Genomic DNA, 21,555 nt, shown 5'->3' with positions numbered 1-21,555 from the left:
GAAGTGTAATCTCTGTGGAGTCACTACCCATCTCTTTAGGGATTGCCCAAACTCATTTGCTAACAAATTGAAGGCCAGACCGACAATGACCGACACACCTGCGGAAAATGGCGGCAAAGTGCTGATTGAAGGGGCGGGGCTGGGAAATTCAAACTTCCCGCCAAAACTGGTGATTGGAGGAGAGCCCGGTGAGGCGGGAAAAGGGGAGGGGCCTGAACTCAACCCAGCAGAGGGAGCTGAGGAGCCTGCCGTGGCGAGCCAGGCAGCTGGGGAGCCTGCTGGGGAGAGTCAGGCAGATGGTGGAGCTGGACCTAGCTCTTCCGGTGAGGACTCCACTGGAAGTCTTATCACAGTGAGTGAAGAGGGGTCCGGTGAAACCTGCCTCCCCAATGCCCAGCCCTGTTATAAGAGGACTGCATCGGAACTGTCGAGCTCTGAGGCTGAGGAAGCCTTGGAGAAGAGGGGAAGGGCTGAGCCAGGCTCTCACAGTTCCTCTGTGGAGCAGGACGAAGCCCCCCCCTCCGGTTCACCAGGTCAGTGTTCCTTCCTAACAATTGCACTGCAATCAACTCCATTGGAACGGCGAGCAGATATTGCTTTCCGGAGGACAGGATCTCGAAGTTCACCTCCCGACTGTGAGGATATTATGACATGAGATCCTGTTACAATATTGGCGGACACGTACGACTAGGTTTAGTGTTTTAATTATTTATTGTCTTTTAAAATGTTGTACCTGTTTTTAATAACCATATTCATGACCCTCACCTTCACGACAATTAATGTCAGGAGTGTGAAGTCGAGGGTGAGGGCACAGAGTATTTTATCCTTCCTTTACAATTTTAAGTCAGATGTGTTTTTAATTCAAGAATGCAACCTTCCGTTTTTAAAGAGGTACGCGCAGTGGGAGGAGATGTGGCCGCTCCCGTCTATATGGAGCGGATCAGACGAAAACAAGAATGACGGAGTGGCCATTTTAGTAAAAAATCCTCAGATTGTGGTGAAGGGCAGCACTGTGGTGAGACACGGTCGGGCACTTTTAGCACATTTGACTTTTATGGAACAGGATTTTAACCTCTTAAATGTTTATGGTTTTAATGACAAAAACGACAGGTACGACTTTTTAGAAGACCTGCAGTCCCACATGCTAGGTAGGGCGCCATTAGTTGTAGGGGGTGATTTTAATTGTATCTTGAGTAGGCAGGATAGGAAGAGAGCAGAGACAGATTTTAAAATAGACAAGACGTCGGTTTTACTTCAGGGAATTTGCAAGGATTTTAAGCTGACTGACTGCTTTAAATCCATGCATCCCAGAGAGGAGGGCTTCACCTGGACCAGTGGTGACGGCACCAGAGCCTCTCGCATAGATTACTTTTTTACCCGGGGTTGCCCACCCACCGATGCTAGATTAATCCCTGTTTTCTTCTCAGATCACTCGATGCTGACCTGCACCCTCTCACTCTCTTCAGGTGTGACTGTAGGGACGGGTCTGTGGAAGCTCAACTGCTCCCTTCTAGAAGATAGGGAGTTAGTTAGTCAGTACAGGGAGCAGTACACAATGTGGCAGACCTTCCAGGACTTCTACGATACACGAGCACTATGGTGGGAAATGGTTAAAAAAAGGACCCAGGCTTTCTTTTTTTTTTATTTTTTTTTTTTTTTTTTTTTCTCTTTTTTTCTTTTCTTTTTTTTTACCTTGTCTGCATTCGTGCTCCACAGTGACGGACATAACGTCAGTCACTGCTGGAGTTCTATGCAATTTTTATTCTTATAGTGATTGTGACCGTCACCTGCCCTCTTGGCAGCCTAGCCTATTCCTATTTTATTGATTTTATTACCTGCTTACCACCGTAGAGGGCTGTGCACACCGCAGTGAACATACAACATGAACAAACAAAAAGTGACAAAAACACAGTGTTCTGAGAAGAAAGTGCAATGGATTTATTTGTGCCCCTTAATTCTACCCCTTCCATCCAATCATCACCAAGAGTTGTCCCAATAGACCAGGTTCACATTCGTCTCTAGAGGAAAGTATGGATCACCAAGTTCTCAGATCTGAGGAAAAAGAGAGAGAGCATAGTGAGAGCCACAAGCACTGACCCAGCAACCTCCACTAACTCAGAGATCTGTGTGCGGGGTTGACTCTCTAAACGAGTTTTAATAGGTGCTGGAGTGGTGGATCTGGCATGCATGAAACCTCCACCTAAGAACGGGGCAGCCATCCCGGACCCAACAATGGCAACATGAGCCCCCAGATCACCCCAAGCAGCTACAGCAACCCAAGAACGACCACCATGGCCCCACCAGAACCACACGCAGAAGAACCAGTCCAGGGCCCGGGGGGCGACTTACACCAACACAGCCGACGAAACCTAGGCCAGCGCAGCGGCACGGGGCACAGCGGGCCGGCCTGGCGCCCCACCAGCACCCAACACCACGCCCCCCCCAACCACCCGCCCCCTTCCCAGCACCCTCCACCCATCCCACACACCCCCCACAGTCCCCCAGCCCCCCCCACAGTCCAGCCCCCCCCACCCCCCACCCCCGCCCCCCGCGCCCCCCCCGCCCCCTCCCCCCCACCGCACCCCTCCCCCCCACCACCCAACCCACCGCCGAGCTCGGGCAACCCCCCAACCCAGCGAACCAGCGTCTGGGGAACGGGAGTAGACAGTGCAGGGGCTTCAGCCCTATCCGACCCTATACAGCCATTTGGGAGGAGAGTATTATTCCCTGGGATGGAGAGTAGGGAGCAGGAGGCCGGACCACCGTCCCACCCCAAGCCCAGCCCGCTAAGGCCCCACATGCCGCGCCAAGGCCAAAAATAAATAAATTGATTGTGAACCCCCCCCCATACCCTGTCTATATGGCTCCCCAGATCCCAGACTGGGGAACCCTCCCAACACCGTGAATGTGTGGACACCCAGGTGCTATATACACATGTATGTAGTGCGTTAAAATTTGGGGCAGGAGGGGCCAGACGGGGGATGCGGAGGAGGGCAACGGCGCACTCCTGCCCTGCGCCCTCCCCCTTATTTCCCCGCCTAGCACCCACGTAACCCCATGTGGTGCATTAAAATGGGGGGGGGGGGGGTTGCAGAGGGACGCTCGGTGAACGCCCCCCAGCACCAGGCCCCCCAGGTGCATGTCCCTATGTGTATATTTACAAATGTGTTGTGCTAAGGTGGTGAGTTAAGAGGCGCAGCACATGAGGCCCCAGCCAACCAGGCGGGGGGAGGAGGGAGCCCGACCATAGTCCCCAGCCTCACCCATCCCACCCACATGTGTCAGAGGGCCCAACCATGCACAGGGCCTGGATCGAGCGCCGCCCCCGACGCATCCCACCCATCCCCCATAATCAAGCCCCCAGGAAGGAGGGAGCCGCGAGGCCCCGGCGGGAGGCAGGATGCCGGAAGAGGAGATGCGGGGAGAGAGGGGAAGGGGGAGACCACGAGGGGAGAGGAAGGGAGGCGAAGGAGAGGGGAGAGGGGCGAGGGGGAGGCAGGACAGGAGACGAGACCAAGGAGGAGAGGGCGAGCAGGGGACGGGGAGGGTGGAGGAGAGAGGTCAGGGAGGAGGGAGGGGAGGTGAGGGGGCCATGGCCACGCCAGGTCACCAGCCGGACCCCGGCCGCTACTACCAGCAGAGGAGTGACAGACTGCGCCAGCTCAGTGCCATCCCGAACGCATAGGCCAGCACCCCCGCATGGCAGCCTAGCGGAACACCGGCGGCCGCCCGAGACGCATGCGCCACCCAGCAGAGACCCGAGGAGCCGGGTTGCACATATCAAGCCACGGGGACAGCCCCTGAAGAGTTAGCCCAGCATGCCAACAGTCCCGGAGATCAACCATCCTTGTGTGAAGAACATTGAGCTGGAGACTGGAGCTGAAACATAGAAAGTTAGAATGGCTGGGCGACGATGTATTTCTGAGGTCCACTCGGTCCTGGATACAGAAAACAGAAACAAGCAGCATTACCATTTACATCGTTGTGGTGGCTTTCGCTAGCAGGCAGAATCAGGTTGTAATATTTATATTTAATGATTTAATAAAAGGAGACCAGCTTTCTGTAAAATATTTAAAATGTTTTTTATTTATTTTTTTGGAAGCAGAGATTTTCTCCATTGATATGTGTTCCATGAGGAGGTTCAACCAATGATTGATGTTTAAAAACTGTTTATTTTTCCAGTTAACGAGGATTGTTTTCTTGGCGATGGCGAGGGCTGCGAGTGTGGGGTGCGTATATTTCTTAGAAATAACGATTTCTGCCAAGTCACCGAGTAGACAAGAGATCGGAGATAAAGGGAACGTACAATCTAAGATGGACGACAGTCTATGTGATACTGCGACCCAGAAATCCTGGACGGGTGAGCACAACCATAGGGCATGGAAATAAGTGTCAGCAGTATTTTGGGAGCATTGAGAACAGATGTCAGATTCAGAGAAGCCCATTTTCTTCATCATATATTGAGTAATGTGTGTTCTATGAAGGATCTTATACTGGATGAGTTGAAGATTTCTGTGTTTTGTCATTTTAAATACATTTTCACAGATTTGTGTCCAAAAGTCATGATCTAGGGTTAGTGACAGATCCGTCTCCCATTTTGAGATGGGAAGAAGTAACGTATCTGTGCTTGAGAGGAGTTTATAAATCTTAGAAAGGGTCTTTTTAACTGTCGGGGAAATCTTTGTGACTTCCATAACAAATACAGGTGGCTGAGGCGGGCCCCGGAGCGTTGGAATTCTTTTCTTAATTGTATTCATTACCTGAAGATAGTAAAGGAAATTTCCGCTTCCGAGTTCATATTTTTGGGACAATTTTGTAGATGACATAAACGTATTGTCATGAAAGAGATGATGGAGTTGAGAGATTCCCTTCTGTTCCCACATACCTACATGGAAAGGTTGATTACTAGCCTGAAAGTCAGGGTTATTCCAGATTGGAGAGAACATGCAGGGTTCCAGTTTAGAATTTGTAACTTCTAACGCTTTCCACCAGGCGGACAAGGTGGAAGAAACCATCGGGTTTTTAAAACAGTTATGCCGTTTGATGGTTGTTGTGATAAAGGGGAGATCTGCGAGTCTAATATCCTTGCAGTCCTTCTGTTCCAATTCTAACCAGTAATTAGAGTCTCTATTCGGGTGCATCCATAGTACAAGATATTGTAGCTGGTTAGCCAAGTAATAATTCATAAAATTTGGGGCTTCCAGGCCTCCTTTAGATTTACTCCTCTGAAGGGTAGATAGACTAATTCTTGCTTTTTTATTTTTCCAGTAGAATTTGGTGATGGCTGAATCCAACGACTGGAAGCAGTTGGAAGTTGGTTTAAATGGAATCATTGAAAATAAATAATTTATTTGTGGTAAAATTTTCATTTTGATGGTGGCTATTCTTCCCAAAAGGGATATCGGGAGGTTATTCCAACGCTTCAGATCACTGCTGATTTTATCCAGAAGTGGGGTGAAGTTTAATCGGGTTAACTCAGACAGTTTAGGTGAAATATTAATGCCCAGGTACTTTAAATTGCCCGTAGGAAAGGAGTAGTTTGGGTCCTGGTCTGCAGGGTTCCATGACTTTTCTGTAATGGGAAGTAATGTTGATTTTGTCCAATTGATGGAATAGTCTGAAAGTTGTGAAAATTTAGCTATCAACTTGAATACTTCCTGCAGCGAATCCGAGGGTTCTTGTAAATAAAGCAGGATGTCATCAGCATATAAATTGATTTTGTGTTCTGACACCGCAGTGTTGATTCCCTTAATCCCGTTATTTTGCCGCACTGCTGCTGCTAGGGGTTCAATAAATATTGCAAATAATAAAGGAGAGAGTGGGCAGCCCTGCCTGGTACCTCTCTGCAAGGTGAAGCTCTGTGAGGTAATCCCGTTGGTGGTTACGGTCGCTTTGGGAGAGTTATATAATACTGACACCCAGTGAATAAATGACTCTCCAAACCCAAGCTTGTGTAGGACGGCAAAGAGGAAGGACCAGCTAACTTTATCAAAGGCTTTTTCTGCATCCAGCGATATAACCACTGCCTTTTTTCCAAGTCGCTGCGACATACTGATCAGATTTAGCAGTCTTCTAATATTGTTGGTGGAATGTCGACCTTTAATGAATCCTGTTTGGTCGCTGTGAATTACAGACGGGATCACTGTCTCCAGCCTCGATGCAAGTGCCTTTGCTATAATTTTGATGTCGGCGTTGATTAATGATAGAGGTCGGTAGCTTGAAGGGAGGGTGGGGTCTTTGTCCGGCTTCAGTAGAAGTTTAATTGCTGCTGTATTCATGTGGGGTCGTATATGACCATTGTTTTTCATTTCTGTCACTGATCTGAAGAATAACGGCGCTAACATGGTCCAGAAATGCTTCATAAATTCAGCCGGGAAGCCGTCCGGGCCTGGTGCTTTGCCGTTAGGCATACTATCTAGGGCGCTGTGGAGTTCATTTATAGACAGCGGAACTTCCAGAATGTTCTTATACTCTGTTGATAGTTGAGGCATATTCAGATTACTGAGAAATGCCTCAATATCCTCCGGGTTGGGTTTATTAGCTGCTGAATACAAGTTGTGGTAAAACGTGTAAAATATCTGATTGATTTCTTCTGGTGATTGCGTGCACTCACCATTTAACCCTTTAATTGCTGTTATGAGAGATCTTTCTCTGTTACGTTGGAGTTGATTCGCCAGAAACTTGCCTGATTTGTTATTATATTCAAAGTCGTTGTATCTCAATTGTTGTAATATGAACTCTGTTTTCTTTGATAATATATCATCTAGTTTTAGTTTTGTGTTTTGTAGTTCAGTCCACATTTGATTGCTTGAGTTCGCTGCGTAAGCATCGGTTAATAGTTTAATTTTCTCCTCTAATTCCTTTTCCATTTTCTGTTCCTGTTTTTTTTTGTAAGAGGCATATGATATAATTTTACCTCTGATTACAGCTTTCCCTGCTTCCCAGAGTAAAGACGGAGATGAGTTTGGAGAGTCATTCATTTCCAGATAGTCTGCCCACTCTCTTCTTATGACCCTATCAAATTCTGCATCTTTAAGCAAAGAGGTGTTAAAGCGCCACGTTGACGGGGGTTTAAAGGTCGCTGCGATTTGTAAGGTAAGCGTGACCGGAGCATGATCGCTGATAATTATTGGATTAATTTTAGTAGAAATATTCTCAATCACAGAATTATTTGTGAGAAAATAATCAATTCTTGAGAATGAACGGTGCACAGAAGAAAAGAACGTGTATTCCCTCTTCATTGGATTTTTTTAATCTCCAGCCGTCGCCAAGGCCAAAATCATCCATATATTCCAGTAGTACTTTGGCTGATTGTGAACGCCTCGTGTGTACTGTAGTACTGGAGCGATCTACTGATGGATTTAGAACTGTGTTGAAGTCTCCGCCGATGATGATAGTTGATTCTGCTGTTAGCTCGAGTAGCTGAGAGAACAATGTGTGGAAGAAGGCCGAATCATCACTATTAGGAGCGTACAGATTCACTATTGAGTATAATTTACTGAATAATAATGTATCGGCCCTCTGGATCCGTTACAGTGTTGTTTAACGTGAAGAGTAGTCTCTTGTGTATTAATATAGAGACTCCTCTTTGTCTGCTGTTATAGCAGGCAGAAAAAACTTGACTAAAATTTGTGTCTGTGAGTAATTTCTCTTCTGATTTTTGTAAATGGGTTTCTTGTAGGAGACAAATGTCTGCTTTTAATTTTGAGAGATGGTCTAAGATGTTGATTCTTTTTGCCTGAGAGCGAGCGCCACACACATTCCAAGATACCAAAATTAACTTAGACATACCGATGGTGAGCAGTCAGGTCTAAATGTGTGTATCTCTGTAAGCTGCTTACTATTCTCTGCATGTGATAAGTTAAAGTCAAGGTGTTGGATGGTTGGATAGCTGAGAGGGATATAAAGAGTCTTAAATGTGTGCACAGTAGAATCAAGAACACTGATACATAAACAAGTATAACAAACAAGTGATAGACATAGAGGGTGTGTGTGTGGGAAGAGGGGAGGGGTGAGTGAAAGGGAGGGGGAGACGTGAGGGGGGGGAGTGGATCTGAGGGGAGGGTTGGGACAAGAGGAATACATTAATTCCTAATAGCCCAGTGAGTTTTGGATCATTTGTTTCTCTATTTCACATATATGCGGACATACACATATATAAATACATATACATACATACATAACCATCTACATATACACCAAAACATAGCTACACCTACACATATTGACGAGCATTATGTTAAAGCATAATCCTCATCCACATGAAAATGCCTCTAATTCTTAGCTGAATGGAATAATTACGGGTGTTTCTGACTCAGAATAGCCAGGGGGTGGTGGCAGGGTCTCGGTACAGCTGGTTGTCGATATATAGTTTATCCACAACCAGCGTAGCTCGTTTGCCCTTCTGCCTATTCTGCTTCATGATCGGATACAGTACCTTTCGCCGCTCGTTGATCTCTCTCGGGAACTGGTCATTCATCCCGAAAGAGGTTCCTTTAAGCTCCCGTCCTTTGCTCTTTAGCAGCACTTTATGTTTAAAGTGTTCAAATTTGGCGATAATAGGACGGGGCCTATCGCCTCTACGGGCTCCGAGGCGGTGGACGCGGTGAAAGGAGATTGTACTTACCGTCTCCGGGGGAATTTTCAGTGACGTCGTCATAAAGTTTTTAATTAGGGACTCTGGGTTGTCCGCGGCGCTCTCTGAGATGCCTGAGAATATTAAATTGTCTTGCATACTGCGCGACTGAATGTCCAGGACTGTCTCTTTGAGCGTCTTATTTTCTGTTTTAATCTTCTCCATTTCGACTGACACAGTCGCAACGGAGGAGCGTAGCTCGATGTTCTCGCGCTGAAGCTCAGCCATCATACCATACGCGAGCTCCAAGCTAGCCTTCAGGTCTTTAACGTCGGCGTGAAGCACGCCGAGGACGTCCAGTTTTTTATTAATGGAGTCCAGTACGCTAGTCGGAGCATCTCCGTTGCCGAGATCTTCCGTATCAGTAGCCGAGTCGGCCTTTCTTTTCTTGGAGGGATTATCGCCCGACGCGGATTCCTCCATGACGCAGCAGCTGGAATAATACTCGTCGATAAATACCTCGAGGTCCTCCACGCTGAGCGATAATCCAATCCGTCGATTAATGAAAGTAATCGAAAAGGGCGAATTATGCGATGGTGATGTCTAATATTATATTAGTTGCAGAAAGCCGTCATATATCCTATCCAAAAATCACACGGGAGGTCTCGCGCGATCACATCCGGTCCGACCGCGTCACGCATGATGGGACTGCAGAAAAGACTGCAGCGTTATTTTAGACTAACTTTACAAGGTTTGGATTTTAGTGAGGAGGTAAAATATATTAAGCGTGAAATGTCAATTTTAGCAGATAACCACAGTAAAGGTGTCATTTTAAGAAGCAGGGAGAAGCAGCTAGAGGAAGGGGAAAAGTGCACGCGATACTTTTTTAGAAAGATTTTAAATAAAAGAGGGGCAATTTTAAAACTAAAGGACCCGAACGGATGCACTTTTAATACTTCCAAAGAAATACGAGAGCATATAGAAAGCTTTTATTCTGAATTGTATAGAGAAAAACCTGTTTTTATTGACACCTTGAATGAAGTTTTAGATTCCACTGAACAGGTTTTAAGTGACAGTGTGCTTTTATCCCAAGATTTTAACATGCTAGAGTTAAATAAATCCATACAAGCTTTTACGAAAGGGAAGTCACCAGGACAAGACGGACTTCCCTTGGAATTTTATTTGACATTTTGGGATCTTTTAGCACCTGACTTACTGACTGTTTTTATGGAATTCGAACGACTAGATCGGCTACCTGACAGTTTTAGGACAGGGATAGTGACCCTCCTATTTAAAAACAAAGACAAGACTGACATTAGAAACTGGAGACCAATCACGCTTTTAAACTTCGACTGTAAGCTTTTTAGCAAACTTTTAGCAGTTCGGATGTCCCTTGTTTTAGAAGACTTGATTCACCCGGATCAAGCCTGTGCCGTCCCGGGGAGGAAGATCACCGACAGCCTCGTACTGATCCGAGACACCATCTGTTTTGCGAGAGACAGGAATATTTGGTTAGTTGTTTTAAACCTAGATTTTGAGAAAGCCTTCGATCGGGTCTCGCACCAGTACCTGTTCCAGGTACTGCAAAAAATGGGGTTTCCAGGGAGGTTTATAGCTTGGGTGGGATTGCTGTACAAAGACATCACCAGCAAATTCATGGTTAACGGGGATCCTACAAAAGCAGTGGAGATTAACTGCGGTGTCCGTCAGGGTTGTCCGTTATCCGCTCTCCTCTATGTAATCTGCATCGAACCGCTGGCACAGGTCTTGAGAAGGGACCCACGAATCCACGGGGTGGTAGTACCAGGGTCCGGGGGACTGAGTAGCAAATGCGTTTTATACATGGATGACATCAACGTTTTATGCACTGACCTTTTATCTGTCAACCGGACCCTGGACTTGACTGACTGGTTTGGGCGGGCTTCTGGTTCCAAACTGAACAGAAGCAAGACGCTAGCCCAATTTTATGGCCCTTGGACACCGACTGAACGTACAGGACTGCCCCTGACTGTGACTCAGACTGACCAAAAGATTCTGGGGATTAAATTTGACAGGGATGGGGGAGGGCATACAAATTGGCCAGACGTGGTAGGGAAAGTTAGGCAGAGACTGGGGTATTGGGGACTAAGGGAACTGACTATGGAAGGGAAGGTTTTAATCATTAAAGCAGTGATTTTACCTTTGCTTTTATTGGTCAGTTCTGTTTTTACCCCTCCGAGGAGAGTGATTTTAGACCTGGAACGAGCCATTTTTTATTTTTTATGGGGATCCAAGTGGGAAAGGTTGAGGAGAGGTGTGGTAAAAAGGCCAAAGGAGAAAGAAGGCAAGGGGGTTCCAGACCTGACCTTGTTTTTAACGTCCTTGTACACCACAGCGCACATTGGAGCGGCTACAGCCCCATCCAGAAACCCAAAAACTGCGGCCATGGCACGCTTCTGGATGGGGTCCTACCTCAGACACTTAAAGATTTTACCCACTGATCTTAAAGTTCCTGTGTCTTTTAACCTGCCACCAGCTTACACTGCGATTAAAAATTTCTTAATGAATTTTAATCTGGAACATGAGGAGTTGTCGGTTTTAACCAGCCATCGCTCTCTTTTATGTGTTGTGCAGGAGCGCGAGCCGGTGAGTCCAGTGCGGGGGCTTGCACTCGGCGAACCCCAAACAGTTTGGCGCAACGTGAACCATCCTGCTCTTCCAAACAAGCTCCGGGATCTGTCCTGGATGGTGGCCCACGAGATCCTCCCGGTCAGGTCCGTAATGCACTCCCGGGGGATGGCAAGACTGTCGATCTGCCCCCGACCGGGTTGTGGCGCCCCGGAGTCGGTGAGGCATCTGCTCTGGGAGTGCGGCGCTGCTGTGGACCTGTGGGAAATGGCCAGCTCCTTGAATTTCCCGTACTTGCCAGCAAGGGAGGTCCTCACTGCACAACTGGTCCTCTACGGAGTGAACCAAAAACAAGTGCTTGCAAAAGAACATGCAAAGCAGTGGCTCGCCATCACCGCCATCAAAGACGCCATCTGGACCTCCAGAAACTTGCTGGTAAGGAAGCACATGCAGATCCCCCCCGTGGCTGCTTTCCGGATGGCGGCAGCAACCGTCAAAGCAGCTGAAGCTGCAGGCGGAAGGCTGCGGACGCAGCCACAAAGAAGAATCGCCTCTGTGCCCATTCGGACGAAGGAGCTGGACCCACGAAAATAAGGACACAGCAGCGGCGGCCTGGCTCTCCGGGTGAGGCAGGCGGGAAGGAGCACGAGGGCGGGGGATCTCCTCTGGGCACCGGGGCAGGACCCCGACAGACCGGCTGTTTGGAGGAGCAGGATGAGTTCCCCTTGGTAGGGACTCACTGCGCTCCGGCACAAACTGAAAGATCAGCAGAGCCTTTTAAACAATGCACTCCTCTTTTAAAGACTGTTTTAAGGGTATTTGACACAGTTTTAACTTGTATAAGATCATCTTTTCACAAACACTTTTATCTGTATAACCTCTTTTAAGGCAGAATTTTAATGTCTTAGATGTGTTTTTACAGAATTGTGTACACATACTATATGAAAAGAATTATATGAATGTATATATGAGTATTAAGTGTCAATAAAACTTTTCGAAAGAAAAAAATCTGTTCTTATCAGTTTAATATCTGATATGTCCTCTATTAGAGGATACCATATTAAGCGGATTTTTAGAACTGGGAGCTGAGAAAGGGGCTTGCCTCGCTCGCTCTACGCATCGACCTGGTATTGCAGTGCTGCCAGGAACGGTGCAACCTCCTTCTGCCTTGTGTAAAACCAATGACTGTTGCGTGCTGACTGGAAATCAGTGTGGGTGATATTCTGAGATGAACCAGGACTGACAGTCTTGTTGTCAGAAATGGGGTCGGTCTGACTTTCAATGAGAAGGTAGATTGTCTTGCTTCACTTCAGATCGTATAAATCTTTCGCCTTTTACTAAAGATTTCCGTGGAGTGGAACAACGAGAGTTGAAGTCAATTTTTTACGCCCTGCTAAAGTGGGGCGTCATTTTCCTGTGAAAAAAAGTATTTGTTATTTCCGCTTAAGTGTAGTGTAGTGTACACGTGGCTGATGTGGGACGCAATCCTTCTTATTTACACTGTAGGCCTTTGATCAACTTGTGCTTTGATGTTGGAATTTTAACATTAAATCTATGGCTGCAGCATGGATCAGTGTTTCTCACTGATGGCAGCGTCTTCTTCAACTGCTCAGGAGGCGATGCACCGCCTTGATGGACAAATAATTTTCCTGCTGTGTCATAAAGCAAACACATCGTGTTTGACTCCAGATGTGGTCAAAAACAAGATCCTTCATGAGCTCACTGCATTTAGAGGGAGGGATGACAGGCTGAAGGCACAGTAGCATAGCATAGGAGCAAAGCATAGTTAGCTCTGGCTAAACCTTCCTTTACACAGGATGAGCTGATAGACTCATCTGGGTCAGTTGTTTCCCTGCCAGTGCTGTCCATGGGCTGAAACATCACGAAAAACCTGAGATTCCAGGAAGCCAGTTTTATCTTTCTAGTTTGGTCCTCAACTGCACAGAAATGAGTCAAATGAGTTAGATCCAGAGGGATCAATTCTTTCATTTTGTCTCCATGACCTCAGCTCAAATTGTTCCTCTTAAATTGTATTTTACAAATTCAAATCATTGTTCTGAATAAATCAATTTTTACATCGTAAAGCTCCACTTGATCCGTGGAATACGATTTCAGCCATGAGAGAGCTTTGTGTGTTTCACTGCTGTGGTGGAAACCCGTCAAGAGGTGGAGGAATACGCTAGTCTTCACGATGACGCCTTGCTTCTTCCCCTGGGCACATTTGGAGCGGCAGCACCCCCTCCCCTGGAGGGGAAAAGGGAAAACGTCCAGAGTTTCAAAACATCAAAGCATACAGGCATTACACAATACCAAACCATTGTGAACTCAAAGCATAACATCAAAGCAAAGCAGCATTGCACGGTGCTTCTTACTGTTGTCGGAGGTGCCGAACCCCACCAGTTTCATATGCACATTCGCCGAACCCATCTTTAGTGGGGAAAAAAATAAAATGTGATTTCTTTCAAATTCAAGACATATTTATATGATTTTTTTAATGGTGCATAAAATGAACCGTGTGTGATCATCATCAAAGTGTGGGTGCCCGGGAGGTGGTGGAGAGCCGGGTTGTGTCGGTCGGGCATCCCCGGACTGGGGCCAGAATGTGGGGTAGGGGGGGGCATCTCCCTCTTCAGCCCAGCGTGGGTGAGGTGAGGTTGGGCAGTGTTCTGCGACGGGCGGGTGGGCCTTGGGAGATGGGCAGAGAGGGAGAGGAGGGAAATGAGGGGAAACCCCCCAACTTCCAGAGTGTCAAGGGGGCCAGCGTGCTTTTCGCCTCCCAGCATCGGGCACCAGGCCTGGGCACGAGCGGCACGGCGGCACCCCCTCCCCTGGAGGGGAAAAGGGAAAACGTCCAGAGTTTCAAAACAGCTATGAGAGAGCTTTGTGTGTTTCACTACTGTGGTGGAAACCCGTCAAGAGGTGGAGAATACGCTACTCTTCACGATGACGCCTTGCCTCTTCCTCACCTGAGCAGGAAACTGTCAGGTTTGAGACGCCGTAAAAGAGTGAAAATCAGAACCAAGTCCTAAATATTCCACACCACTAAACATTTACTTGACTTGCGGTAAGACAGGAGACTGGTATCTTTCTTTCAGCAAGGGAGAATGGAGCTGCTCGAGCAGCGCCCTCTACTCTCCCAGCAAGGGAGAGTGGTCGCTTGCTAGCTTCGTCCTCGATTCTCAGAGAAACAGTTCTCTCCCAGCTGGTTTTATTAGCAGATAAGAATGTGTACGTGCGTAAATCACCCAGACATGAAGACTCCAACCTTAAGTAGATAGCTCTTCCAGACAACACAAGGTGTTCACTTCTTCAGTCTCGTCAGCATATAACAGATATACGATTGTCACATACGTTATGATTACAGTGAGAATCGATTATGAATCAATGATTATAAATGGCATTAAAAGAACCATGACATAATTAATGCTACTGATTGGTGAATTAATGATAAACATATTTGCAGATTTATCTAACAGAAACCACCATCACCTGGACATCCAGGATCCACCCTGTCAAGACCAAAATGATCAACAGGGTATAATATAGTCAATGTGAGCTTCGGACCACAAGCCGAGTTTGAATCAGCAGCTTTTACTATAGTCAGCATGTGTCTGCACCACGACCTGAGGGATAGGCTTCAGGCAGTTGGCACCTGCGCCAAACGAGCTGGGCTCATCGCTTCTCGGCCTTTTGGCTAAGATCAAGTGTAGTATCTGTTCTTATCAGTTTAATATCTGATATGTCCTCTATTAGAGGATACCATATTAAGCAGATTTTTAGAACTGGGAGCTGAGAAAGGGGCTTGCCTCACTCGCTCTGCGCATTGACCTGGTATTGCAGTGCTGCCAGGAACGGTGCACCCTCCTCCTGCCTTGTGTAAAACCAATGACTGTTGCATGCTGACTGGAGATCAGTGTGGGTGATATTCTGAGATGAACCAGGACTGAAAGTCTTGTTGTCAGAAATGGGGTCGGTCTGACTTTCAATGAGAGGTAGATCGCTCTTGCTTCACTTCAGATCGTATAAATCTTTCGCCTTTTACTAAAGATTTCCGTGGAGTGGAACAACGAGAGTTGAAGCCAATTTTTTACGCCCCGCTAAAGTGGGGCGTCCTTTCCCTGTGAAAAAAAGTATTTGTTATTTCCAATTAAGTGTAGTGTAGTGTACACGTGGCTAATGTGGGACGCAATCCTTCTTATATGCACTGTAGGCCTTTGATCAACTTGTGCTTTGATGTTAGAATTTTAACATTAAATCTATGGCTGCAGCATGGATCAGTGTTTCTCACTGATGGCAGCGTCTTCTTCAACTGCTCAGGAGGCGATGCACCGCCTTGATGGACAAATAATTTTCCTGCTGTGTCATAAAGCAAACACATCGTGTTTGACTCCAGATGTGGTCAAAAACAAGATCCTTCATGAGCTCACTGCATTTAGAGGGAGGGATGACAGGCTGAAGGCACAGTAGCATAGCATAGGAGCAAAGCATAGTTAGCTCTGGCTAAACCTTCCTTTACACAGGATGAGCTGATAGACTCATCTGGGTCAGTTGTTTCCCTGCCAGCGCTGTCCATGGGCTGAAACATCACGAAAAACCTGAGATTCCAGGAAGCCAGTTTTATCTTTCTAGTTTGGTCCTCAACTGCACAGAAATGAGTCAAATGAGTTAGATCCAGAGGGATCAATTCTTTCATTTTGTCTCCATGACCTCAGCTCAAATTGTTACTCTTAAATTGTATTTTACAAATTCAAATCATTGTTCTGAATAAATCAATTTTTACATCGTAAAGCTCCACTTGATCCGTGGAATACGATTTCAGCTATGAGAGAGCTTTGTGTGTTTCACTGCTGTGGTGGAAACCCGTCAAGAGGTGGAGGAATATGCTAGTCTTCACGATGACGCCTTGCCTCTTCCCCTGGGCACATTTGGAGCGGCAGCACCCCCTCCCCTGGAGGGGAAAAGGGAAAACGTCCAGAGTTTCAAAACATCAAAGCATACAGGCATTACACAATACCAAACCATTGTGAACTCAAAGCATAACATCAAAGCAAAGCAGCATTGCACGGTGGTTCTTACTGTTGTCGGAGGTGCCGAACCCCACCAGTTTCATATGCACATTCGCCGAACCCATCTTTAGTGGGGAAAAAAATAAAATGTGATTTCTTTCAAATTCAAGACATATTTATATGATTTTTTTTAATGGTGCATAAAATGAACCGTGTGTGATCATCATCAAAGTGTGGGTGCCCGGGAGGTGGTGGAGAGCCGGGTTGTGTCGGTCGGGCCTCGCCGGACTGGGGCCAGAGTGTGGGTGCCCTGGAGGTGGTGGAGAGATGGGTTGTAGCGGTCTGGCCTCGCCGGACAGGGGCCAGAGTGTGGGTGCCCTGGAGGTGGTGGAGAGACGGCTTGTGGCGGTCTGGCCTTGCCGGACGGGGGCCAGAGTGTGGGTGACTTGGAGGTGGTGGAGAGACAGGTTGTGGCGGTCTGGCCTTGCCGGACGGGGGCCAGAGTGTGGGTGCCTGGGAGGTGGTGGAGAGCCGGGTTGTGTCGGTCGGGCATCCCCGGACTGGGGCCAGAATGTGGGGTAGGGGGGGGCATCTCCCTCTTCAGCCCAGCGTGGGTGAGGTGAGGTTGGGCAGTGTTCTGCGACGGGCGGGTGGGCCTTGGGAGATGGGCAGAGAGGGAGAGGAGGGAAATGAGGGGAAACCCCCCAACTTCCAGAGTGTCAAGGGGGCCAGCGTGCTTTTCGCCTCCCAGCATCGGGCACCAGGCCTGGGCACGAGCGGCACGGCGGCACCCCCTCCCCTGGAGGGGAAAAGGGAAAACGTCCAGAGTTTCAAAACAGCTATGAGAGAGCTTTGTGTGTTTCACTGCTGTGGTGGAAACCCGTCAAGAGGTGGAGAATACGCTACTCTTCACGATGACGCCTTGCCTCTTCCTCACCTGAGCAGGAAACTGTCAGGTTTGAGACGCCGTAAAAGAGTGAAAATCAGAACCAAGTCCTAAATATTCCACACCACTAAACATTTACTTGACTTGCGGTAAGACAGGAGACTGGTATCTTTCTTTCAGCAAGGGAGAATGCAGCTGCTCGAGCAGCGCCCTCTACTCTCCCAGCAAGGGAGAGTGTTCGCTTGCTAGCTTCGTCCTCGATTCTCAGAGAAACAGTTCTCTCCCAGCTGGTTTTATTAGCAGATAAGAATGTGTACATGCGTAAATCACCCAGACATGAAGACTCCAACCTTGAGTAGATAGCTCTTCCAGACAACACAAGGTGTTCACTTCTTCAGTCTCGTCAGCATATAACAGATATACGATTGTCACATACGTTATGATTACAGTGAGAATTGAATATGAATCAATGATTATAAATGGCATTAAAAGAACCATGACATAATTAATGCTACTGATTGGTGAATTAATGATAAACATATTTGCAGATTTATCTAACAGAAACCACCCCTGGGCACATTTGGAGCGGCAGCACCCCCTCCCCTGGAGGGGAAAAGGGAAAACGTCCAGAGTTTCAAAACATCAAAGCATACAGGCATTACACAATACCAAACCATTGTGAACTCAAAGGATAACATCAAAGCAAAGCAGCATTGCACGGTGGTTCTTAGTGTTGGAACCACCGGCCTTCTCGGCCTTTTGGCTAAGACAGTGATCACTCCTTGGCAGTAAGGTCTTTCCAAATTATTGGAAAAATCCCTTAGCTTGAGAGGAGGATATTGTTCCGTTTCTGTGTTAATTTGTTGTATTTTGCACATTACTTGCTTGTTTGCACTTTTTCCACTTGCACTTTAGGTCTACCTCAAGGTAAGTTTTAACATTTTTTATATTTTAAATGGTATTTTACCTGTTTTTAGCTAATTTATTGTTCTTGGTGGTGCCTCTCGCCATGTCGGCTGCACGTGCCGGCATGCGGAGGCACCACAGTGTGCGTTTTAAATTCAGGGAGGAGGGTGGGAGGCTCCTGGGGATGTCGAGGCTAGACTTCTCCAGGAAGCTAATCCAGCAGGCCCTAGGTTTTCAGCCAGATGACCTCCATTGTATTTTGACCCTCCCTTTTAACAAAGGTTTTGACGTAAGTTTTATGTCCGATTTATTACTGAAACAGTTTTGGATGAAGTATGAAAATGTGAAGACCCAGTTCTCTGTGTTCGAAATTGAGAAACTGACTGACAATAGCCTTAAAACGGTTATTGTCAGGATGTTCAATGAAATGGTGAACGCAGGAGACATTTTGGTTTGGCTGGGTAGATACTGCACGGTCAAAGGACAGGCTACCAAAGTGAGGGATGTGGATGGCATTTGGAACTGTGCCTGGAGGGTCCCCATTCAACAATGGGAGGACCCTCAGGGCTTCCAGGGCCTGAAGCATCTCCCGTCCATGATAGTCCTGGGAAACGACCGGGGCTACATCCATTATCAAGGACAGCCCAAGCTGTGCCACAAGTGTGGTGAGCATGGGCACCTTGCTGAGGCGTGTCCGCACATCATTTGTGGTAAATGTAGAGAGATTGGGCATACTTTTGAGGAATGTACCAATGGCAGAAAGTGTAATCTCTGTGGAGTCACTACCCATCTCTTCAGGGATTGCCCAAACTCATTTGCTAACAAGTTGAAGGCCAGACCGACAATGACCGACACACCTGCGGAAAATGGCGGCAAAGTGCTGATTGAAGGGGCGGGGCTGGGAAATTCAAACTTCCCGCCAAAACTGGTGATTGGAGGAGAGCCCGGTGAGGCGGGAAAAGGGGAGGGGCCTGAACTCAACCCAGCAGAGGGAGCTGAGGAGCCTGCCGTGGCGAGCCAGGCAGCTGGGGAGCCTGCTGGGGAGAGTCAGGCAGATGGTGGAGCTGGACCTAGCTCTTCCGGTGAGGACTCCACGGGAAGTCTTATCACAGTGAGTGAAGAGGGGTCCGGTGAAACCTGCCTCCCCAATGCCCAGCCCTGTTATAAGAGGACTGCATCGGAACTGTCGAGCTCTGAGGCTGAGGAAGCCTTGGAGAAGAGGGGAAGGGCTGAGCCAGGCTCTCACAGTTCCTCTGTGGAGCAGGACGAAGCCCCCCCCTCCGGTTCACCGGGTCAGTGTTCCTTCCTAACAATTGCACTGCAATCAACTCCATTGGAACGGCAAGCAGATATTGCTTTCCGGAGGACAGGATCTCGAAGTTCACCTCCCGACTGTGAGGATATTATGACATGAGATCCTGTTACAATATTGGCGGACACGTACGACTAGGTTTAGTGTTTTAATTATTTATTGTCTTTTAAAATGTTGTACCTGTTTTTAATAACCATATTCATGACCCTCACCTTCACGACAATTAATGTCAGGAGTGTGAAGTCGAGGGTGAGGGCACAGAGTATTTTATCTTTCCTTTACAATTTTAAGTCAGATGTGTTTTTAATTCAAGAATGCAACCTTCCGTTTTTAAAGAGGTACACGCAGTGGGAGGAGATGTGGCCACTCCCGTCTATATGGAGCGGATCAGACGAAAACAAGAATGACGGAGTGGCCATTTTAGTAAAAAATCCTCAGATTGTGGTGAAGGGCAGCACTGTGGTGAGACACGGTCGGGCACTTTTAGCACATTTGACTTTTATGGAACAGGATTTTAACCTCTTAAATGTTTATGGTTTTAATGACAAAAACGACAGGTACGACTTTTTAGAAGACCTGCAGTCCCACATGCTAGGTAGGGCGCCATTAGTTGTAGGGGGTGATTTTAATTGTATCTTGAGTAGGCAGGATAGGAAGAGAGCAGGGACAGATTTTAAAATAGACAAGACGTCGGTTTTACTTCAGGGAATTTGCAAGGATTTTAAGCTGACTGACTGCTTTAGATCCATGCATCCCAGAGAGGAGGGCTTCACCTGGACCAGTGGTGACGGCACCAGAGCCTCTCGCATCGATTACATTTTTACCCGGGGTTGCCCACCCACCGATGCTAGATTAATCCCTGTTTTCTTCTCAGATCACTCGATGCTGACCTGCACCCTCTCACTCTCTTCAGGTGTGACTGTAGGGACGGGTCTGTGGAAGCTCAACTGCTCCCTTCTAGAAGATAGGGAGTTAGTTAGTCAGTACAGGGAGCAGTACACAATGTGGCAGACCCTCCAAGACTTCTACGATACACGAGCACTATGGTGGGAAATGGTTAAAAAAAGGACCCAGACTTTCTTTAGGCAGGCAGGTAAGAGAAAGAAAGATAGGGAAAACAGACGCATGATGGGACTGCAGAAAAGACTGCAGCGTTATTTTAGACTAACTTTACAAGGTTTGGATTTTAGTGAGGAGGTAAAATGTATTAAGCGTGAAATGTCAATTTTAGCAGATAACCACAGTAAAGGTGTCATTTTAAGAAGCAGGGAGAAGCAGCTAGAGGAAGGGGAAAAGTGCACGCGATACTTCTTTAAAAAGATTTTAAATAAAAGAGGGGCAATTTTAAAACTAAAGGACCCTAACGGATGCACTTTTAATACTTCCAAAGAAATACGAGAGCATATAGAAAGCTTTTATTCTGAATTGTATAGAGAAAAACCTGTTTTTATTGACACCTTGAATGAAGTTTTAGATTCCACTGAACAGGTTTTAAGTGACAGTGTGCTTTTATCCCAAGATTTTAACATGCTTGAGTTAAATAAATCCATACAAGCTTTTACGAAAGGGAAGTCCCCAGGACAAGACGGACTTCCCTTGGAATTTTATTTGACATTTTGGGATCTTTTAGCACCTGACTTACTGACTGTTTTTATGGAATTCGAACGACTAGATCGGCTACCTGACAGTTTTAGGATAGGGATAGTGACCCTCCTATTTAAAAACAAAGACAAGACTGACATTAGAAACTGGAGACCAATCACGCTTTTAAACTTTGACTGTAAACTTTTTAGCAAACTTTTAGCAGTTCGGATGTCCCTTGTTTTAGAAGACTTGATTCACCCAGATCAAGCCTGTGCCGTCCCGGGGAGGAAGATCACCGACAGCCTCGTACTGATCCGAGACACCATCTGTTTTGCGAGAGACAGGAATATTCGGTTAGTTGTTTTAAACCTAGATTTTGAGAAAGCCTTCGATCGGGTCTCGCACCAATACCTGTTCCAGGTACTGCAAAAAATGGGGTTTCCAGGGAGGTTTATAGCTTGGGTGGGATTGCTGTACAAAGACATCACCAGCAAATTCATGGTTAACGGGGATCTTACAAAAGCAGTGGAGATTAACTGCGGTGTCCGTCAGGGTTGTCCGTTATCCGCTCTCCTCTATGTAATCTGCATCGAACCGCTGGCACAGGTCTTGAGAAGGGACCCACAAATCCACGGGGTGGTAGTACCAGGGTCCGGGGGACTGAGTAGCAAATGCGTTT

The 21,555-nt window shown here is 47.1% G+C and overlaps 3 non-coding genes and 1 pseudogene across 3 annotated transcripts; all 4 read left to right on the top strand.

Annotated features, from left to right (window-relative positions):
- The first annotated feature begins 12,168 nt into the window (after nucleotides 1-12,168).
- LOC137912396 (U2 spliceosomal RNA) lies at nucleotides 12,169-12,343 on the top strand (annotated as a pseudogene).
- Nucleotides 12,344-12,477: 134 nt separating this feature from the next.
- Nucleotides 12,478-12,588, top strand: LOC137912458 (U5 spliceosomal RNA). Its single transcript, XR_011106315.1, has one exon. It is a non-coding gene; the product is annotated as a U5 spliceosomal RNA (small nuclear RNA).
- A 2,268-nt stretch (nucleotides 12,589-14,856) lies between these two features.
- Nucleotides 14,857-15,047, top strand: LOC137912350 (U2 spliceosomal RNA). The gene has a single exon (XR_011106226.1). It is a non-coding gene; the product is annotated as a U2 spliceosomal RNA (small nuclear RNA).
- A 133-nt stretch (nucleotides 15,048-15,180) lies between these two features.
- LOC137912415 (U5 spliceosomal RNA) lies at nucleotides 15,181-15,292 on the top strand. The gene has a single exon (XR_011106274.1). It is a non-coding gene; the product is annotated as a U5 spliceosomal RNA (small nuclear RNA).
- Nucleotides 15,293-21,555: the final 6,263 nt, after the last annotated feature.

This window comes from Brachionichthys hirsutus, unplaced genomic scaffold (genome assembly GCF_040956055.1).
Source record: "Brachionichthys hirsutus isolate HB-005 unplaced genomic scaffold, CSIRO-AGI_Bhir_v1 contig_1145, whole genome shotgun sequence".
NCBI classification, from domain to species: domain Eukaryota; kingdom Metazoa; phylum Chordata; class Actinopteri; order Lophiiformes; family Brachionichthyidae; genus Brachionichthys; species Brachionichthys hirsutus.
The sequence above is the reverse complement of the archived record's forward strand: the minus strand, read 5'-3'. Positions and strand labels throughout refer to the sequence as shown.